The sequence below is a fragment of the Lissotriton vulgaris genome, chromosome 2_1 (genome assembly GCF_964263255.1).
Source record: "Lissotriton vulgaris chromosome 2_1, aLisVul1.2, whole genome shotgun sequence".
NCBI lineage: Eukaryota > Metazoa > Chordata > Amphibia > Caudata > Salamandridae > Lissotriton > Lissotriton vulgaris.
Genome location: NC_141687.1, coordinates 1238085167 through 1238105255, shown reverse-complemented (window position 1 = coordinate 1238105255; position 20089 = coordinate 1238085167). Strand labels below are relative to the sequence as shown.

The 20089-nt window shown below is 40.1% G+C and overlaps 1 protein-coding gene across 1 annotated transcript in view; it reads right to left on the bottom strand.

The window, feature by feature from the left end:
* The window catches only part of LOC147732427 (uncharacterized protein CXorf65 homolog), a 96980-nt gene that overhangs the window by 16490 nt on the left and 60401 nt on the right, over positions 1-20089 (bottom strand). The gene's annotated exons all lie outside the window — the stretch shown is intronic.

Below are 20089 nucleotides of genomic sequence, written 5' to 3'. Positions count from 1 at the left end.
TAAGTGAAAAATACCCTATGGGAAATTGCTCTGGGCCAGACGTAACTATAGCAATGGTAAAGATTTTAACCGGGTCCAGGAGGAAATGATTCAGAGATTTAAATTCAGAGGGCATCCACTGTCAGTATTGCAGTCAGCTCCATAAAGACTTAAACAATACTCACATCAGGATTTTTTAAAAGATGAGGTCAAAACTATGGAAGACAAAGGTCAGATCTGTAACTGATTTTTCAGGGGATACAACAGCAATTTCTAAGATATTGTGAAAAATTGGCACATATTGAGATGTGATTGGTCATATGCTAAATGTACTCCTACGAGTCAATCTTAGGAGAGGTCCAGCCGCACAGGACTCTCTAGTAAATAGCCATTTTTCATCTAGGGCTGGCGCTCAGCCAGGCTTCTATCCTTGCTGGTACTGTAGGGCATGCAGAAATAATAAGAACATGATCACACATATTTATTTTTTCCAATAATACTACATATAGGATATCAGTTTAAAGTAAACCAGACAAAATAACTAAATGACTTAATTGTAATTCTTAATACATGGTGTATTGCTTAGCATGTCCAAGCAATAAGCAAAACATTGGCAGTATGGTGCATTCTACCAAAAACATTTTCTAGAGCACACGTGGGCCATCACCAAGGGAGATTAGTCATACTCTGTATCAAGACACTTCCAGGAGGTACATGCCAGTAATTGTAAACTCATAAGTTTTTACTGTCTGGTTAGAGTAATACCCAATGAGGAGGCATTAGGGCTTTGCTGTTACTCAGATCGGAGATGAATCACCAATTTACAGACCAAGACTCCTGAGGGACTTAACAGTGATGATGAGTTAGCTGTATATGTGGGCTAGGGCGAGTACAATTTAACAGCAACAACGAATAGGGATTATTTAACATGGGAACATTTTAAGTAGTTTATTGTGTATAGAATGATAAAGTTGCAACTCCTCGAAATGTGTGAGTTCTAGGTCCATGGACTATCCGCATTTTGAGGAATGTAGTCATTGGTGTATTGAATGAGGAAAATATGGCAATGCACAGTATAGGAAGATTTTGAGTGGATGGATTGAACCATTGATTGTTGCATGACTCTGTGCATCAGTATTCCTCCTCCAAAAGAGGCATACAATGTAAACAGAAACAGGATATGGTACTCTTGAATACTAAGACGACTCTAAGATTTTAACTCCTCCATGTACTGCATTGGTTAGCCCATTAAGGGTGTATTCAGTGAGTTGAAAGTGGCACATTGTAATTTTTGCTTACTGCATGAACAACAAATACGGGAGCAGTGACATAGAGTGGAATGGCGTAAAGTGGAGTGAGGTGAAGTGTAGTGGCATACAGCTGGATGGCATAGAATGTAGTGGGGTAGAATGGAATAGCGTATAGTGGAGCTGCGTACGGTGAAGTGGCATACAGTAGAGTGGAGTGGCGAAGAGTGGAGTGGTCTAAACTGGAGTGCCATACAGTGGAATAGCGTACAGTGGAGTAGCATACACTGAAAAAGTGTAGAGTGGCGTAGTGTAGAGTGGAGTGGCATACATGTAGTGGCAGACACCTGAGTGTTATAGATTGAATTGGTGTAGAATGGAGTGGCTAAAGTGAAGTGGAGTACAAAGGACTACAGTAGAGTGGAATAGAGTGCAGTCGAGTAGCGCGCAGTATTGCATGGTGTAACAGAGGAATAGTGTATACTAGGGTGACGTATAGTAGAGTGGGGTACAATGGAGTGCGTGAGTGGAATAGTGTACAGTAGAGTGGACTAGAGTAGAGTGGCATAAAGTGGAGTGGAGTGGCGGGGTGGATTGCCGTAGAATGGAGTTTGGTAAAGTGCAATAGCAGACTCTGGAGCAGTGTAGAGTGTAGTGGGGTAGATTTGAGCAGTATACAGTGGAGTGAGGTACATTATAGGAGCATACAGTAGAATAGCATGGAGAGAGATAGAGTGGAATGGCATAGAGTGTAATAGCATAGAGTGGAGTGGCATAGAGTGGTATAGCATATATTAGAATGGCATACAGTTGAGTGGAGTGGCATACAATGGACAGAGTAGGGTAGAGTGGTGTTGCATACAGTTAAGTAGCGTAGAGTGGAGTGACTAAGAGTAGAGTGGCATGGAGTTGAGCAGCGTGGAGTGAAGTGGGGTATAGAGTGTGGTACACAGTGGACTGGCTTACAAAAGAATTGCATATATTAGAGTGGTATAGAGTGGAGTGATGTAAAGTGGAGTGGCAGAGTGGAATAGCATAGAACGATGTGTTGTACAGTGAGCTGCGTACAGTGGAATAGTGTAAAGTGTATTGGCATACAGTGTAGTGGCATACAGGAGAGTGGTGCACAGTTCAGTGGCACAGAGAGCACTGTGGTAGAATGGACTGGAGTACAGTGGAATAGCACAGAGTGGAGGAGTGTAGAGTGGAGTTTCATAGAGTGGATTGACAAGGAGTGTAGTGGTGTAGAGTGCACTGGTATAGAATGGAGTGAGGTACTGCATAGTGGCGTACAGGGGAGTAGCGTAAACTGCAGTGGCATAGAGTTGAGTAGCATACAGTGGAATGGCGTACAACAGAATAAGGAATTATGTAGTGGGGTAGAGTCGAGTGGCACACACTGGAGTAGCATAGTGGGGAGTGGTGTAGAGTGGAATAACATTGGGTTTACTGGTATCAGTGTAGTGACAGAGTGGAGTAGCGTAAAGTAGAGAGCAGTGTCATACAGTGGAATACCATAGAGTGTAGTGATATAGAATGGAGTGGTGTAGAGTTGAGTGGCATTGAACATAGTAGTATACAGTTTAGTAGCATACAGTGGATTTTCATAAAGTGCTGTAGCATATAGTGGAGTGGTGTAAAGTGGTGTGGCATACACTGGAATAGCATATAGTGCAGTAGTGAACACTGAAGTGATGTGCACTGGAATAGCATGGAGTATAATAGCGTAGACTGTACTGCCATAGAGTGTAATTTCGTATAATGGAGGGGCATACAGTAGAGTGGCATAGACTGGGGTGTCATAGAATGGAGTGGGGAGGAGTGTAATAGCATACAGTGTAGTATTGTAGAGTGAAGTGGAGCACAGTGGAGTGGCATGGAGTGGATTAGTGTAGAGTTGAGTGGCATACATGAGTTACGTAAAGAGGATAAGCATAGAGTGAAATAGCATAGAGTGTGGTGGCATAGAGAGAAGTGGCAAAATGTGGAGTCCGTAGAGTGGAGTGTGGTAACTGAAACAGATGCAGCATGTAACTGTGTAAGCGGATGTAGATGTAATTTTGCAGGAATATACATTATGAGGTATAAATGGTAATTTCTGGTAGTATGTGTGAATACTGTAAGTAGTGCTAAAGTCATACGTTATAAAAAACATACTTATATAGTGTACTATGGTATGCCACAGTATATTTATTGTATACCTATGTACATACGGATGAGCAGTAAGTATGTGATTGACTAAAGGCTGGGTATACCACATATGAAAGGCAGCCATGTTGTTTTTAGCACAGTTTGGCTATGCTCTGCGCTTTGCTGTGTTCTGGGTTGCGGTCATAAATATAGGTAAGTAGTAGGTTTTATTGTTGTTCCATACCTATGACCACTTTAGTAAAGTGATCATAGGTAGAGAAAATTATTTATACATTTCTATACATTTTTACTGTAGCTTACGGAGAACTGCACATTTAAAAAAAAAAAAACATTTAAGTAGCCCAGTAATTTTCTGATATTACAGTGGTACTCCGTAGACTTTTTGTGCAAATTTGTATATGACATAAATAGACTGTAGTGTACTATATTTGTAAAATATAGAGTATTGCAGTATCTATTTATTTTTAACATATTTATTTTCTTATTCTTTCTTTTAAGTACCGCAGTACTCCCAAGGCAGTACTGTGGTACTCCATACTTAAACAATATTAATATAGAAACATATTAATATTTTTTCCTAACTATTACTACTTTAATAAAATAATAATAGGTATGGGGAATATATGAAATCTAATACTTACCTATATATGAAGGCGTAATGCAGAACAAAGCCAAAGTGTACCTAAAAATAAAATGGCTGCCTTTACCTTTGTAAAAACAGTCATTAGCCAATCACATAATGACTTGTCATTGCTATGTACCACAGTCCTTCCACGAAATGTCAAATTTCACAAAGTACAGCGTCTACAGATAACACTAGGTTAAAATGCTTTATAACTTAAAACATTCTCAACCAATTTACCTCCAGTACCCAAAGGGCTCCTAAGAATACCATAATTTGTAAACCTGCCAAATGTAATACAAATCGGTCCAGCTGTTTTCGCTCTACGTGAGTACAAAGTCTAAGGGAAATGCAATGGTGCCTAAATGCATTTTGGGACCCCCCTTTTTTTCTTTGGACCCCCTTGATGAATCTCTGCAAAGCTTTGCATACTCCGCCACTGTAGAAAGAGGAATAGGTCTGCAAAGATGCATGGACATTCGTCAAATAGGCATAGGTTATTAATGGTGAGAAATCCAAAGAATTCCTATATCCAGTAACCCTAAAAATAACTAAATAGCTAACTAATATATATATTATATATATATATGAGTAGGTGTGTGAGTAGCTATATAAGTGACTGACTGTATGTGAGTGGCAGTATGGCTGTTTGAGTGGATATATCAGTGACTGTATTAGTGACTGAGTTGGTGCATAAGTGGTTGTATGGATAACTGAGTGGAAGTGTGTGTGTAGACCTATGAATCAGTGAGTGGGTGTGTGAGTAATGGTATGGATGTGTCAATGGTTTTAAGAATGCTAGTGTAGAAATGGAGTGGCTGTATAAAAGTTTTTTTGGGGATATGAGTAGGTACGTCACTGATTCTGTGGATGATTTCCTCAGTGATGTCATTTGAGATGTCATCAGTGATTTCACTGACCATCTCATGAGTGATGTATTATGTGAGGTCATAAGCAGTGCGTTGTGAGGGTGCGAGTTATAGTTAGCTCATAAAACTATAACTGCTGAATTTCTCTGTTTTTGTACGAGTGAAATGTCAGCCTAACATTAACCTCTCTGTAACCTTTGTTTTTTTCTGTAATTTCCTAAGGTTTTTTAAATGCTATTTACTAACTATAAAGTCCTTGTAATCTTTGTTTTTTCAGTGAATATCTAAGGTTTTTTAAACGCCATTTCCTAACTATAATGTCCCTGTAACCTATGTTTCTTTCAGTGAATTTCTGTTTTTTTTAAATAGTTTTTACTTATGAAAAGGTTCCTCTAATCATTCGTTTTTTAAATGTTTGAAACATTTTCTTTGTTTTATTTAAACGTTTTAAAAGTTTTTTATAATCACTAATTTAAAATATATGCAATGTGAGCTAATTACATATTTTACTCTTATTTATGTGAAAGTTTAGAATTTTTTGACATTTTATATGTTGTATCATTTATGATTTTGCAGAGTATGTTATTATATGTTAAAGTTAAGATTAGAACAAGAAATCTGTGTTCAGTGTTTTGAGATAATTTTATTTACTGTTTTCTATAAAATACAATTTTGTATGGTTACTGTAAATGTATATATTGTTGTGTCATTATAAAAATTATTTTGTGTCTATAACTAGATTATTTTTTGTTTAAAAATGGCGTCACACACCAGTTGGGGACCTATGCATGAATCTGCTATAGGAATGCAAGTGTAAAATAGATATTTACACAGAAATAATATATATTTTTAAGTCATAAGGTTTATTACTGAAGTTAAAAAAATAGTATTAGTGTACTTGTAATATATTTTAAAGACATCTAAAACAGATTTTTTGGGACGTGTTGCCATCGAGTACCAGATGTGCCGGGGTCACGACCTCTTGTATTTTTAACAATGTTGAAAACAGTTAAAATATTTGTTATACATTTAAATTGTGCTGAATTACAACTAGAGTAGTGAAATTAAATTGAAGCTATTTGAAAATTAATTGAAAAGCAATTTTTAAATATAATATAGAACATTAAAACGCTGTCGCGCACCACACCTGCACGTATTTCCGTGATCGGGTGTTGGTCGCGACTTTGGAGTGATTTAAAACATTTGAAATATGCTTGTGCATAATTTAAAAATGTGTTTTAGTTAAAGACTTATCTACTTTGACACAATTGCGCGGGTGATCACATCAATACCACGTTCAGAACTAATACTGAACTCTTAATGCAATAGGAGAGGGAATTTGTCCGTGTGCGGCACCCTTTAGGAAGGTTTTGTCATTGCTAAGTCCACGGACCTTTAAAATATACTGTTAAAGGATAAAATAAATAAATAAATAATGTGTAAATTAAATAAATAAATCCGACAAAACTGCAGGACCAATAATAATAATGACAGGCGAATACCATTGATTCCTACTAAAATGAATACAGATCCCTAAAGACCAAATACCGTTTCAAGATGGCGCGGAGGGATTTCTCCGAACAATACACACCTACATCACGGAACGTCGCTGGCCGCGATCTAGTTTCCAAATATAAAAATAGGGAATACTTCCAATTTAAACTCTCTACCTCTAAACAAACATTGTTTTATAATGGAATACGATAGAGAGACAGAGAGATAATTATTGAGAGACGGATAAGGGAGGGCGATAAGAATAATATACGAAAATAAAAACACGGACACCACTCCAAGATGGTGCGACCATAGATACGTGTCACGCCCGGAGGAGTAATTGACGAATCAGCTGATAGTAATCACTCTGCAGCACACCGATATAAATAGAAGCACGCTCAACCCAATCACTAGAGAGTGGTTTGAACGAGGCAGAGACGCGGCGCCACAATAACGGAGGTAAGAACTAGGGAATCTCCACTATTGCAAGCAGCCAAACGGGGGTATAGCGGTAGACAGAACCATGTACAGAATAGATGTCTAATGCTAAGTAGATGTGCCTGGATTAATAGGCAACCAGGGATATTTTCCAATTTTAAAAAATCCAAGAGGGTTAAAAATGAGTATACTCAGAATAGTATTTTGACATCAGCATCAAATGTCCTATCACTTTTTTAAATAACAATACTGCAGTTCTAGTAATGTAGAGAACTAGCCAATGCGAAGTAAAGGGTATCTTGGGGTAATTTACAAGAAAAAAGTCCTAGAGGGTTAAAGATTAATGCTACATGTCCCACATTTTCAAGTAACAATATCCCACTTTTAATAGTATAGAGAGCCTAGCAGGATTAAGGAATTCACACTAATTATGAAGCAAGACGCAGGCTAAACTAGCGATAAGGTCTAGAAAAAAAGTGAATAACCAAAACGAGATGTTAGAGCAGGATAGACAACAGATAAAACTTGGCTAGCACTCCAAACATTCACATAATACTTCTAATCCCACCAGAACATATCCAGTTCCCGTGAGGACTCCAGATTTCCTATGCCCGTTCAAGGAGGTTTTTATGAATTTTAAAGGTAAGGCACCTGCTTGATAAGACTATACAAACATTTTGAGAGTCAGATAGTGATAAGTAACCACAAACATACTTCTGTCTAAATAGATACACGCACCGATAAAGCAAAGAGACCGCAATAGAGAAAAATGAAACCCCAATATGAGAATTCCGAATGAAAATAATAAGGTAATTAGAACACCATTGGAACTCCCATAGAACCGAGGGCTATCGCTAATTCTATGATAACTAGCCCTTCATGTTTCTTACTAGGCCATAGCAGCAAGAGTCTGCAGGAAGTGATTGCCACGCTGCACAGGCCCTGTTGGATCCCTTACCATATTCATTGGGGGTGAGAATATATATATATACTTTATGCTCAAGTGAGACTGAGAGAATCACTCTATAGCCATCTAAAACCCCTTTCTCTGATCATAAATATTCAAAGTAACGATTTCCACACGGAAAAGGATCCAGAGGATATATGGTTTAATGTTTTTATAAATGGTGTAAAGAGTATATTGCAACAATAGATCAAATGTGATATTGGCACACTATGACACTGAACTGAAACATCTATAGATCAAATGTGACTTTGGCACATAAAGACATTGCACTGAAACATCTATAGTAAACCGGGATAGATTCAGTGATGTCCTCTACATGTGTGAATATGAAAGCAAAGACGGTTATCAGTCATCCCTGTATACACCGTGTTGGCGTATGTAAGGCCATAGCAAAGGAACATTTGAAGTGATAGCATTAACTTTGGAACTGTAAATAGTGCACAATCTAAAAATAGTAGATATTGACATACCACTTTTCTCCCTAAACAGAGAAAACAAAATCTGAAATCCTTTTGACCCCTAACAAGAAGTCCAGAGGAAGGTGCCACAAAACTAAGTGTATTGCACCGAAACGCGTCGACGCATCCTTTAAGTAAAGAATCCAAGTGAAGCCTAGTACACACTGGATGTACATGTATCTGTGTCACAGTTGTCTACGATAGAGAATATATTCATAGGCCTTTGGATCTAAAAATCGATAGTGGTAAAAATATCTAAGAGCCACAGCTATAACAGGGGTTTATTACTTTGTAATACGTTGTGTATTTCTAACTGTTTATGAATTGTAAATGTGTCATGCATGTATTTCTTTGGCGTGTAATTTTTATTTTGCTATATTGTCCAATTGTGCATTTAGGATATTGATTTCATGTGTTTTAACTGTTCAGAGAATATTTCTTTGAAATTTTTAACTGTTATGCTTTTTTATTGCTTAATGTATAAATTTTTATTAAAAAGAGATTGTTAACGAATCCTACTTTTCTGTGGAAATTATTACTAAACTTCACCCCATAGTGTCCTGCTGTCTAAAATGTTCAATTGTATCTGTAATGGTATTGATATATGAGTCCAACTAGTGTGTTCCAGGGATTTCCCTCTGACTTGTTAGTTAAAGACTTTTCATTAAAATATTTACAACATTGATTTACTAATAGTATTATACTTTTAATTTGACTTTACAACATTTTACTGTTCGTGACATATATGCGATGGGAACGCGACCATGTTGCAATGTCATCTCACATGGAAAGAAACTTTAGATTGGTTAAAAAACTTTCATTCTGTTAGAAGGAGGATCAAACACCTGTTTCTTTCTTCCTTTGGGTGTGTCTACAGCTGTTGACACCTTTTTGTGTTGTCTGCACTAATTTTTTTTAATCTTTTTGGGTGTTTTGACCAACTGATTTTCAAAAAGGAAATGGCATCTCCACATCTGCAAAAAGAAGAAGAGGTTGAAGAGGTTGAAGAACTAGTGAAGAAAAGGAAAAAAAAATTGTTTGGACCTTTTTCAATATCCCTAGAGGTAGGAAAAAGGTGAATGCGAGGAAGGTCACCTGCTCCCTATGCAGCAAGGTCTTGTCAAGAAGATCGGAGAAGAACTATTCCTGTGGGACATCATCAATGCAAAAACACCTGGAGAGGATGCACCCAACTTACCTTGGAAGTTGTAGCTACAGAGAAGAGGGACCAAGCTGCACGAGGAGAATTAAATCAGCCTTCTACATCTGGTGCAGCTGTACTCACAGTACCACAGCCACAGATCTTCCCCGAGTTGGCAGATGCTGGAGTGTAAGTGCCAAACCATTTTATGAGTTGGTGAGCAAATGTTAATTTTTTTGGGATTTTCAGCCTTGTGTTTCACAGTCTTTTGGAAGCACTATGTTTCAAAGATTGAACTTTATGTTGTTATCCCACAATTGTCAAAAACACCCCAAAAACTAAAAAAAGTTAGAAAAAAAAGCTCAAAATAGTTTAAAAAAACATTTTTACAGAACAACCTATTCTGGTTAAAAATGTAAAATGATATGTTGTGAAACTGATTGTTTGGATAAATGTGTGCGTGAGTACATAAGTACTGTCTGTGTGATTGAATGAGTATATAAGTGGCGTGTGTGTGATTGTAAGAGTGCATGAGTAGTGCCTGGATGATTGGGTGAATATGTGAGTACTGCTTGGCTGATTTATAAATGTATGAGTAGTGCTTCAGTGATTGGATGAGTGCATGAGTAGTTCATAAGTGATTGTAAGAGTGAATGAATGCTGCCTGGGAGGTTGTTTGTGTGCATGAGTAGTGCCTGGGTAATTGAATGAATGCATGAGTACTGCCTGGATGATTCCATGAGTGCATAGATAGGAAGTGGGTGACTGTAAGAGTGCATGACCACTGTCTGAGAGATTGGTTGTATACATGAGTAGTGCCTGGGTACTTTTATGAGTGTGTGAGTACTGTCTAGGTGATGGAATGACTGCATGGACAGTGCCTAGGTGATTGGATAAGTGCCTAGGTGATTGGATAAGTGCAAGAGTACTGACTGGATGATTGGATGAGTGGAAGAGTCGCACCTGCATAATTGCATCACTGCATGAGTAATGTCTAGGTGAATAGATGAATGTATAGGTTGTGTCTAGGTGATTGGATGAGTGTATGGATACTGCCTGAGTGATTGCATGGCTCCTTGGGTAGTGTCTTTTTTTGAATTAGTGAATGTGTAGTACCATGTTGATTGTATATCTGCAATGGTAGTTTTTTGGTGTTAGGATAGAAGCTACAATGGTTCCCGTCCTTCCTTCACCACAGATCTCAAAGAGTCAAGACAAATCACTCTCCTAACCCTCTCCAGTTCTCATGGAGGTACCCCAAGGGTTTGCCCTATCTCCTATATTCTTTAACCTGTTCTTGGAACCTTTAGCTAACGCATTAAACTCCACTAACATTCTCTTCCATATGTATGAGGATGATACACAACTCTATTTCAAAATCACTTCCCCGGAAAACATAATCTCCCTCAACACTACCCTAACGTCTACTCAAAACTGATTAACTGAGAACCACCTCCTGCTCAACAACTCCAAAACGGAATTCCCGCTCATCTCCCCTCCCAACCACATCCCCAAGATAAACATGTGGTTGAGTCACCTCACTGCCTTCAACTGCACCCCTCTCATCACAGATTCAGGCAAATCGCTCGAAGTCACCATGGACAAGCACCTAAATATGCAAAAATCATATCAGCAATGTGTGTAAGGGAGCAAACAACTTGATGAGGACACTCAGGAATATCAAACTTTTCCTTCCACAAAATGATTTCAAGCAGGTCTTCCAAGTGCTTCTCTTGCCGAGGATTGACTATGGCAGCGCTACTCTCTTTGGCCTTCGCAAATACACCCTGGCTCCACTGAGGGCCTCATTGAACACAGCGGCTAGACTGGTTACAGGCACCAAACAAAATGAGCACATATCCCCAGTCCTAAATTCTCTTAAGTGGTTGCCCTATGAAGCATAAATTCAATTAAAGATTGTGGTTCTGGTGCACAAAGCCCTTTACTTTAATACTCCCAGGTACCTTGCGCAAAAACTTGAGCTATTGTGTGGTGCAAGAGCCTCAAGAAGTGCCAATACTTTCCTCTTGAAACCACTCATCCTCAGCAAAAAGAAAACTTGTCACAGAGCTTTCGCTAGCACTGTCCCAAAGATATGGAACTCTCTTCCACCGGAAGTACACAGAATCTCCTCAACAACAGCATTTAAATTGGAAGCCAAAAGATTCCTCATGAATCCAAATCTTACCCTAATTGGACTAGGCTCATCTGCTCGAAGACAATGTTTCGTACCATCATTTGTTACTGCTCCTCTTTACCCCAGACTTCATTGCCTGTTTATACCAGTTTTTTTGTATTACCCTTCATGGTGCAATTGTCCTGGAATCCACGATTAATCCTGTTTTTGTCTTTTTTCACCCCTACTTGTTGACAATCATGCATTCATGTCCTTCCTTCGCCCTATTGTAAAGCACTCTGATATCCTGCAGGATCTAATTCGCGCTATATAAAACTTTATAAATACATAAATGTGTAGTTCAAGTATGACTGAATTAGTGTAGGAGTAGTGTTTGGGTGCTTGCAAGAGCACATAGGTACTGTTTGGTTGACTGTATGACTGTATAGGTAGTGTTTGAATGATTTTAAGAGAGCTTATGTCATGCCTGTTTGGTTATATGAGTGCATGGGTACAATCTGGGTGATTGCATTAGTGGACTGATAGTGTAAGAGTGCATTAGCACTGCATTGGTGATTGGATGAGTGCATGAGTAGTGTATGGGTTGAATGACCGCACAAGTAGTGATAGGGTGATTGCTAGATTATGTGAGTAGTGATTAGCTATTTCTATAACTGAATGACTAGTGTCTGTGTGATTGGAAGAGTGGATAGGTAGTAGCTGCACCACATGTCTTACATTACAAGTAGAAGTTCAGTCATACCTAACTCATGGTAGTAGTCAGACACTAAAACTTTAAAGAATATATTTCCAGTTTCAAGCACAGACATCGCTATTCATGGCCTATTTGCAGTCTACCTGTGCATAGATTTATATATAGTAGGATAGTGGTTAATACAGTTTCAACCTTATATGTTTCCTCCAGTTTGATCAGAGAGACTGAGCTCACAGTGTCGCGCCTTACCCAAACTGAACTGCTGTTCCCTTTCTTGCCACTCTTATTAGCGTCAGCATCTCTCCGGAGATCTCAATGAGTGTGTCAGTGCCTTTTAAGTATGAGAAGACACATGTAAAGTAGCCTATTGGCACTAGACTATCTCTGTTTCAGACCACATGCTGTGTCAATTTGTGTCGAAGAACCTGCATGGATGACATTGTACTTATTTGTGTTTAAGTGCTTTCACAAGGCCTGCTTAGAAAAGAGATGTGTGCTTCTGGGACTGAAAGTGAAATAGCTTTGTCAATATGTGCCCATGGGTAAGATAGACTGTTGAGTTTTCAAATTAGGATCATCTGCTGCTCCATACTTGTCAGACTACATGCACAAGTACAGACATGGGTAAGACACAGAAGAGGTCAGACATTGAAACGTGATGCAATAGGTTTTTGGTTTAAAGCACATATTTCACTATCTATGGCCTACATTTAATGTACCTTTGCAGAGAATTATATGAACTAGGATACTGGTTAATACACTTGGGAACTTGTTTGAAACCTCACTTTTGTGAACCAGTTTGATTAGTGACACAGAGCTGACAGTGGAAGGCTTAACCCAAATGAATGGGCAACTTCTGTCATGCCACTCTTACTGTGAGCATCTTTCCAGAGATCTCAATGAGTGTTTCTGTGCCTTTTAGCGGTGAGATGGAACATGTAAAGTAGCCTATAGAAACTAGACTACCTCGGTTTCAGACCGCATGCTCTTTAAATGTGTTTAGAAGAGCCTGCATGCATCACTTTCTGCTTATTATAACCAGGTATGAAGCGGTGTATTCAAGTACTTTCATGAGAATTGTCTAGCTAAGGGATCTGTGCTTTTGGGACTGAATGCTGAAGTAGCTCTAACAATATTTGTCCAGGGGAATGATAAACTGTACAGTTTTTAAGATAGTGTCATGAGGTGCAGGATAAGGGTCAGAGTACACAGAGAAGTACAAACATACCTGGGATATGGGAGTAGTCACAAATTGAAACTTGAAAGAATATGCTTTAAGCTTCAAGCAGACACATCTTCATATATGGCCCACTTGTAGTGTACCTTTGTGGAGAAATATACAGACTAGTTTAGAGGTAAATACACTTGCCAACATGATTTAAACCTTGCATTTCTCTACCTGTTTCATTAGACAGATGGAGCTCACAGTGCCAGACCTGACCCAAAACGAAAGGACGTCTCCTCTCACGCCACTCTTATTAGTGTCAGCATCTTTCTTGACACCTCAATCACTGTGTCAGTGCCTTTTACAGGTGAGATAAAAAATATAAAGTAGCCTATAGGTACTAGACTTCCTCCAGTTCAGATTGTATCCTTAGTAAAAATGTGTAGGAGAAGCTGCCTGGATCACCTTCTGATTATTAAACAGGGCAGCCAGAAATTAAGCTGTGTTTTCAAGTGCTTCCATGAGGCCTGCCTAGGAAAGAGACCAGTGCTTTTGGGACTGCTATTAAGAAGAAAAATTAAATGAAATATATAAGCATGTTATGTTACAAAAACATTATTATTAACATGTTTTTTTTTAATTTTTGACATTGTATTATAATTAGATACCAGTATCAGTATCCCTTTTTTTTTTTTTACTGTTCTCAGTTTTTATATACCTTCACCATTTATAGTGGTTTGAATGTGCCATCATCATTGAACAGTGGGAAAAAAGCAACCAAATGGATTGTATAACAAAAAATGTGCATAGTACCTCATTATATATATATCTGTAACTATGCTTTATACTAACTACAATTTCTTAATCACTTGTTTCACCTATATTAACTCTACTACTTAAAATAAATAGATTTTAAATCATTCACTATTACTATTATACTCAGTACAGTACTGAAAATAAAAATATATTCAACTTGCTTTTCAAAGTTAATCTTCAAAAAATGTATCCATTAGGCAAAATAATAATGAAAACACTAATTCTGAATGCTGGTAGAATCCAATCCATTGTGTTTCTTAATGACATCTACCCCAACAGGCCGAATGATGTTCTTAAAACTTTGGCTGCAGGAATGACATATAGGAATTAGCTACCTCAATATAGTGTCAAGATGTTATTGTAGCTCGTTCATGAAAATTAATAGCCAACGTCGTATAAGTTATTTCTGAAAGAGATATTTGATCTGCTTTGAAGTTTGTTTTTACTGCTTGTAATTTTATTCCATTTGATCTACAATGTTGTAGTATTAAAATTAGATATTTTCTAAATATTTGTATGTGCAATGTAGACAACATGTCTTATTTAGAATGTGAACACGTCATTTTTTAATTAGCCGTTTTAATCAATTTGTTAAAAGACACTGCTTTGCAATCTGGTATTGTTAAGTATAGGAATCGTTCTGCAGGTATTTCAGTGATAGAATTAAATGAACAATCTTCTCACTTATGGTCCCATTTGTAACTTAGTCTATATAAGTTAACAATATTTATTCCTTCGCTTTCTAATACTCCAAGTATGACCATTATAAATTGTTGTGCATCTTATTGTAGGTTGAGAGTAAATGTCACTGATAAGTAAATGATGTAGTGCAGAACAGAATATTTCTTTAACAGTTTTCCATGATTTTATTAAGAAGACATGGTAAATGAAAGATTATAGTTAGAACTACATTAGAATAATAGTTGATACCTGAACTGTTCTCTAACTGGTATCCTACAATATCACCATCTGTTTCTACTTTTTTTTCTTTATTCTTTCACCTTTCTCTTCAATGCTTTTCTGATCTTGAACTTTAGTTGAAAGCTTCATATATTTCCATTTTGGACATAGTGTATTTTTCTCATATATTGGGCATTTGCCTAAAAGAGGAGCATAAACTCTTCTTAAGCATTTGTCCTCTCTTGCACAATTTGAATCAGCACTATCCTTTTTCTCATACAATTCTATTAAGTACAAACAGGACAATGGTCTTCCTCAAGACAATGCAACCTATGCCATTCTCTCTTAGAATAGAGTATTTCCAATATTTATAAAAGCTCTTTATACTTAAACATTGAGATTTGTGAACAGTTACTGCATATGCTAGAGGCATAAGAAACTGTTGTCTTCGAACATACAAGTCCTGTACAAGCAAAAAAAAGTATGACACAATGCCCAATCTGTCTTATTTCATTAATATGGTCAGATTTTGCAATCCAAAATTCTATTCCATTTCTATTAAGAAAATTCACGAAATCAACAACTTTTCCCATCGCTCCATTTACTAATCCTGTAGTTGTAAACACTTTTCTAATCCTGTAGTTTTACCTGTAGTTTTTTACTAAGTAGAATTGTTACTCCCTGGTGATCCATTTTGTCAACAGCTTTCATTTCTAAAATTTGCTGTTTTTCTACTTTCAGTGTTTTAGCTGTAGTTTTTTAGTAAGTAGAATTGTTACTCCCTGGTGATCCATTTTGTCAACAGCTTTAATTTCTAAAATTTGCTGTTTCTCTACTTTCAGTAGTTGTTCATTTAAAGGTAGAACACTCTTGCAGTGTAGGCACTGGACAAACTATGGATTTGTTTTCTACGAGCATATTGTACGTTAGTTCTGCTGGTGTTTTTCCAGATATAAACAAATTCCTTATTAGCCTACTTTCTGAAGCTTGTTTACCATGTTTTGTCAATAAGCCAATTCTTATGTAGTTAAGAATATTTCCGAGGAGGAGCTTCGCGCGCAACCAAGATAGCCGCGTGAGCACAGGGCTTCCGAGACCCACGTAACCTCCCGAATATATCCTGTCACTTATCCTGTTCGCTGTTGACATCTTCGTGCGGATGAACCACAGGAGAAGCGAAAACTGAAATTTATATCCCGATCGGACCACGGAGACCAGAGTTGTGGCGCTGGAAAGTTTGCGGCCTTCGCCTCTTGGATGCCCGGTGCCCGAGTTGGCATGGTGCCCGGGGCATAATTGAACAACATCAGCCTAAGGCAGCAGAGGCGCCCGGTACGGTTCCACTTTCGCTTTCGTTTTTGGTGCCTGGTTTGGTTCCCGGGCTTGGGAACACCTCATCCGCTTCGAAAGCTTGTATCCTGATCGGTTCTTGAGCGTGCTGAACAATAATTGGAGTTTTGGCCTTGGACTACAGTATAAGCTGTCTTTTTGGCCATTTCTACTCCTTTGCTCGAGGGCCATTTTGGACTTTCGCTTTTCTTGACTCTCTGCTGCTCTACCATCTTGGTTGACATCCCTTGCAGTTGGGTTCTGTCTACTGCTCTCTGGTCGGCCTGCTCATGTCCCCCCTGCTCTTGATTTGGATAACACCTGAGATTATTCCGAAATGGCGACCAAACCCGAAGGGGACAAACAGAAGTTGAAAACCACCAGACGGGGTAGCTATACCCAAACCAACGTGATGGATCGTTATGCTCAGGTTAAGGGGTCGCCCAGTGGACTTGGTAGGTCACTGGAGGAGGCGAGAGGATCATCAACTCCGGAAACTGAACCAACATTACAAGATGTGATGGCCGCCATTGATGGTATCAAGTCTTCCCTCTGAAGTCATCCCTCGGAAAGCAAATGGAGACCCTTGCCCATAAATTGGATACGGTGGCAATCAATGTGAATTTGATCCGTACGGACCTTACAAAAACCAATGAAAAGGTCAAATTGTTGGATATAAAAACACCAAGCCTAACCGATGACGTTGTTGACCTACAGACTGAGGTCCGTAACTTAAAGGCCTCCAATGACATTGTTGTCCGTCGCCTGGAGGACTTTGAAGGGAGGGCTTGGCGGAACAGCGTCCGTATAATTGGGGTTCCGGAAAAGGCGGAAGATCAAGTGGCCGACCTCTTTGTTGAGGACCTTATCATCAAACATCTAGCACCCAAGGGACTGAGCAACTTCTTTATAGTGGAACGGGCCCATAGAATCCCGGTTTGGCAGACCGAAAGTGGGAGCCCCGCCGCGGCCTATGATAGCACGGATTTTCAACTTTCAGGATAGAGAGGCTATCCTACAGGCTTCGCGGGCGGGTGGACCTTTGAAGTTTGAGAACTCTTCTATCAGTTTCTACCTAAACTTCACGCAGACGGTCCAGAAACAGAGACTCCGTTTTCTGGGGGTGAAAAGGAGACTCCGAGATATGGGACTCAAATACGCCATTTTTTTCCCGGCCAAGTTGAGGATCGAGTATAAGGAACGGGTCCATTTTTTTAATACGCCCGAGGTGGTGGCCGATTGGTTGGACACTCTGCCGGCCCAACAGGAACCAGAGAGTCAGTGTGGTGGAGCGGAGGGAGGACTTGAGAGGCAGGAATGAGTGCCATTTGCCTGGTTTCTGGAGACACTGGGGGGATTGATACTGTGGTGGTTCCAACTCTGATGTACATCTGATTGTGGTTTGAACGGGGGGTTGCGGGCTATTGGCGCGTCTTTCTCCTCCTCAGCTTTACTACTTGTAGTTTAGTTTAGATGTGGGGGCGACAGGCACACTGAGAGTTGGGGTGGCTCTTAAGCCGTAAGCAGAGGTGCAGGGTGGGGGGTGTTGTAATGGGTTGTTGGGGGGGGGTGATGGAGGGGTGTTTGTTTTTAGGTTACTGTTTTTGCAAGGCGCAATATTGCTGGACATTTCCATTGGTGTGCTGGACTCTGTTCAGGGTTGGATCTTCTTTCTCTTTCATGATGGGGGGTAGGGGGTTGAGGTTGATGAGTTGGAATGTTAACGGGCTGGGGGACAAGATTAAGCGTGGGGTGGTACTGCAACTTTTGAAACTTCACTCCCCTGATGTTGTTTTACTTCAGGAGACCCACCTGGTAGGGAATGCATGTCATGCTATGAATAGGAAGGGGTATCGTCTAGTTGCCCACACTGGGTTCTCTTCTCGGTCCCGGGGGGTTGGAATCCTTATTAAGAATGCTCTCCCGCTTGAGGTGGACTTCATGGTCCTTGATGATAGGGGACGCTATGCGGCTGTTTCGGGCCGCACACTTTCCCTGGTCTCTATTTATGTTCCTCCCGGCCTACAATCTCCTACCTTTGCTGATTTGGGACGGGTTTTACTCGATCTCCCTAGGGGGTCTTTGATACTGGGTGGAGATTATAATGCAGTGGTTTCCGGTATGCTTGATAGACTCCCCCCTAGGGACCTAAGGGGGGCACATGGTTGGCTTCCTGACTTCATGGACACACTAGGCCTGGTGGACTGCTGGAGACTTTTCCATTCTACTCAGCAACAGCATACGATTCACTCGGGCGCCCATGGTAGCCTCTCTGGGATCGATTATGTGTTGATGCCGGCGGCACAAGCATCTTGTGTTATGGAGGTCAGGCATATGGCTCGGGGTATTTCCGATCACTCCCCGCTGTGGCTTCGGTTGTAATTAGCATCGGGTGCCGAGGGACGGGAAGCCCCGATTAACCCTTGGTATCTTCGCAATCCAAAGACCCGCAGTGAGCTTGTAAAGGCTTTGGACTACTATTATCGGGAAAATGAAGGTTCAGTTTCTGCGGTCTCACTATGGGAAGCGTTCAAGGCCGTCATTAGGGGTCAAGCTCTATCATTGATTGCTGGAGTAAAGAAGCAGAAAGAGGAAGATGTGGTAAAGATAGGGACTGAGATAGCTGACTTGGAACTAGCGCTAGACCAGGAAGTGACCCGCTCTAGATTGTATGTTCTGCAATTGAAGCAGCTGGAATATAGGACATTGGTGACTGAGGCTGTGAAGGCCCTTAGTCAGGAACAACAGGGGCGTCTCTATGATGTTGGGGACAAGGCGGGCAAATTGATAGCATGGTTGGATAGAAAAGATAGAGCAAGTTGTGTGGTACCGGAGATTGAGACTGAGAGTGGGGCCTTGATGACCGACCCACAAGGGATAGTGGCATGTTTTGCTGATCATTTTCATACTGTGTACTCTTCCGTATCGGATAGACCAGAGGAGGACTCTTGCTTATTGTTACGAGATATTGCCCTTCCGAGTCTATCTGAGGCGGACAGGGAACTCAAGGACTGTACAATCACTGCGGAGGAGGTAGCGTTAGCTATGCGTTCCCTACGTTCAGGTAAAGCAATGGGTCCCAATGGTCTGCCAATAGAGTTGTACAAGTTCCGGCCTGACAAGATTGCTCCATATTTAAGGGACATGTTCCTAGAGTCCCGGGACCGTGGTTTTCTCCCCCGCGACCAGAGGTTAGCAACAATAGTTGTAATACACAAGGAAGGGAAACCGAGGAATAAGTGTGCCTCGTACAGACCGATTTCACTGTTAAACGCCGAACCTAAAATTCGTGCCAAGCTACTGGCTAATAGATTGATCAAGGTCATTGGTGACCTAATTCATCCGGATCAGTCTGGTTTTATCGCTCATAGAAAAACAGCGTTGAACCTTCGGCGCCTACACGGGGCTCTCACGAGGGCCCCAACGTTACGTGAGCCGGCCATTTTGGCGTCTTTGGAAGCCACTATGGCGTTCGATACTGTGGCGTGGCCGTATTTGTGGGGGGTGTTGACTAAATTTGGTTTCGGATCGGATTTCATTGGTTGGGTGCGGCTTCTTTATGCAGACCCCCTCGCTCAAATTGTGGTCAACGGTCGCATTTCGGCTCCATTTTGTCTCAGGCGGGGTACCCGCCAGGGTTGCCTGCTTTCTCCCCTTTTGTTCGCATTGGCCCTGGAGCCCC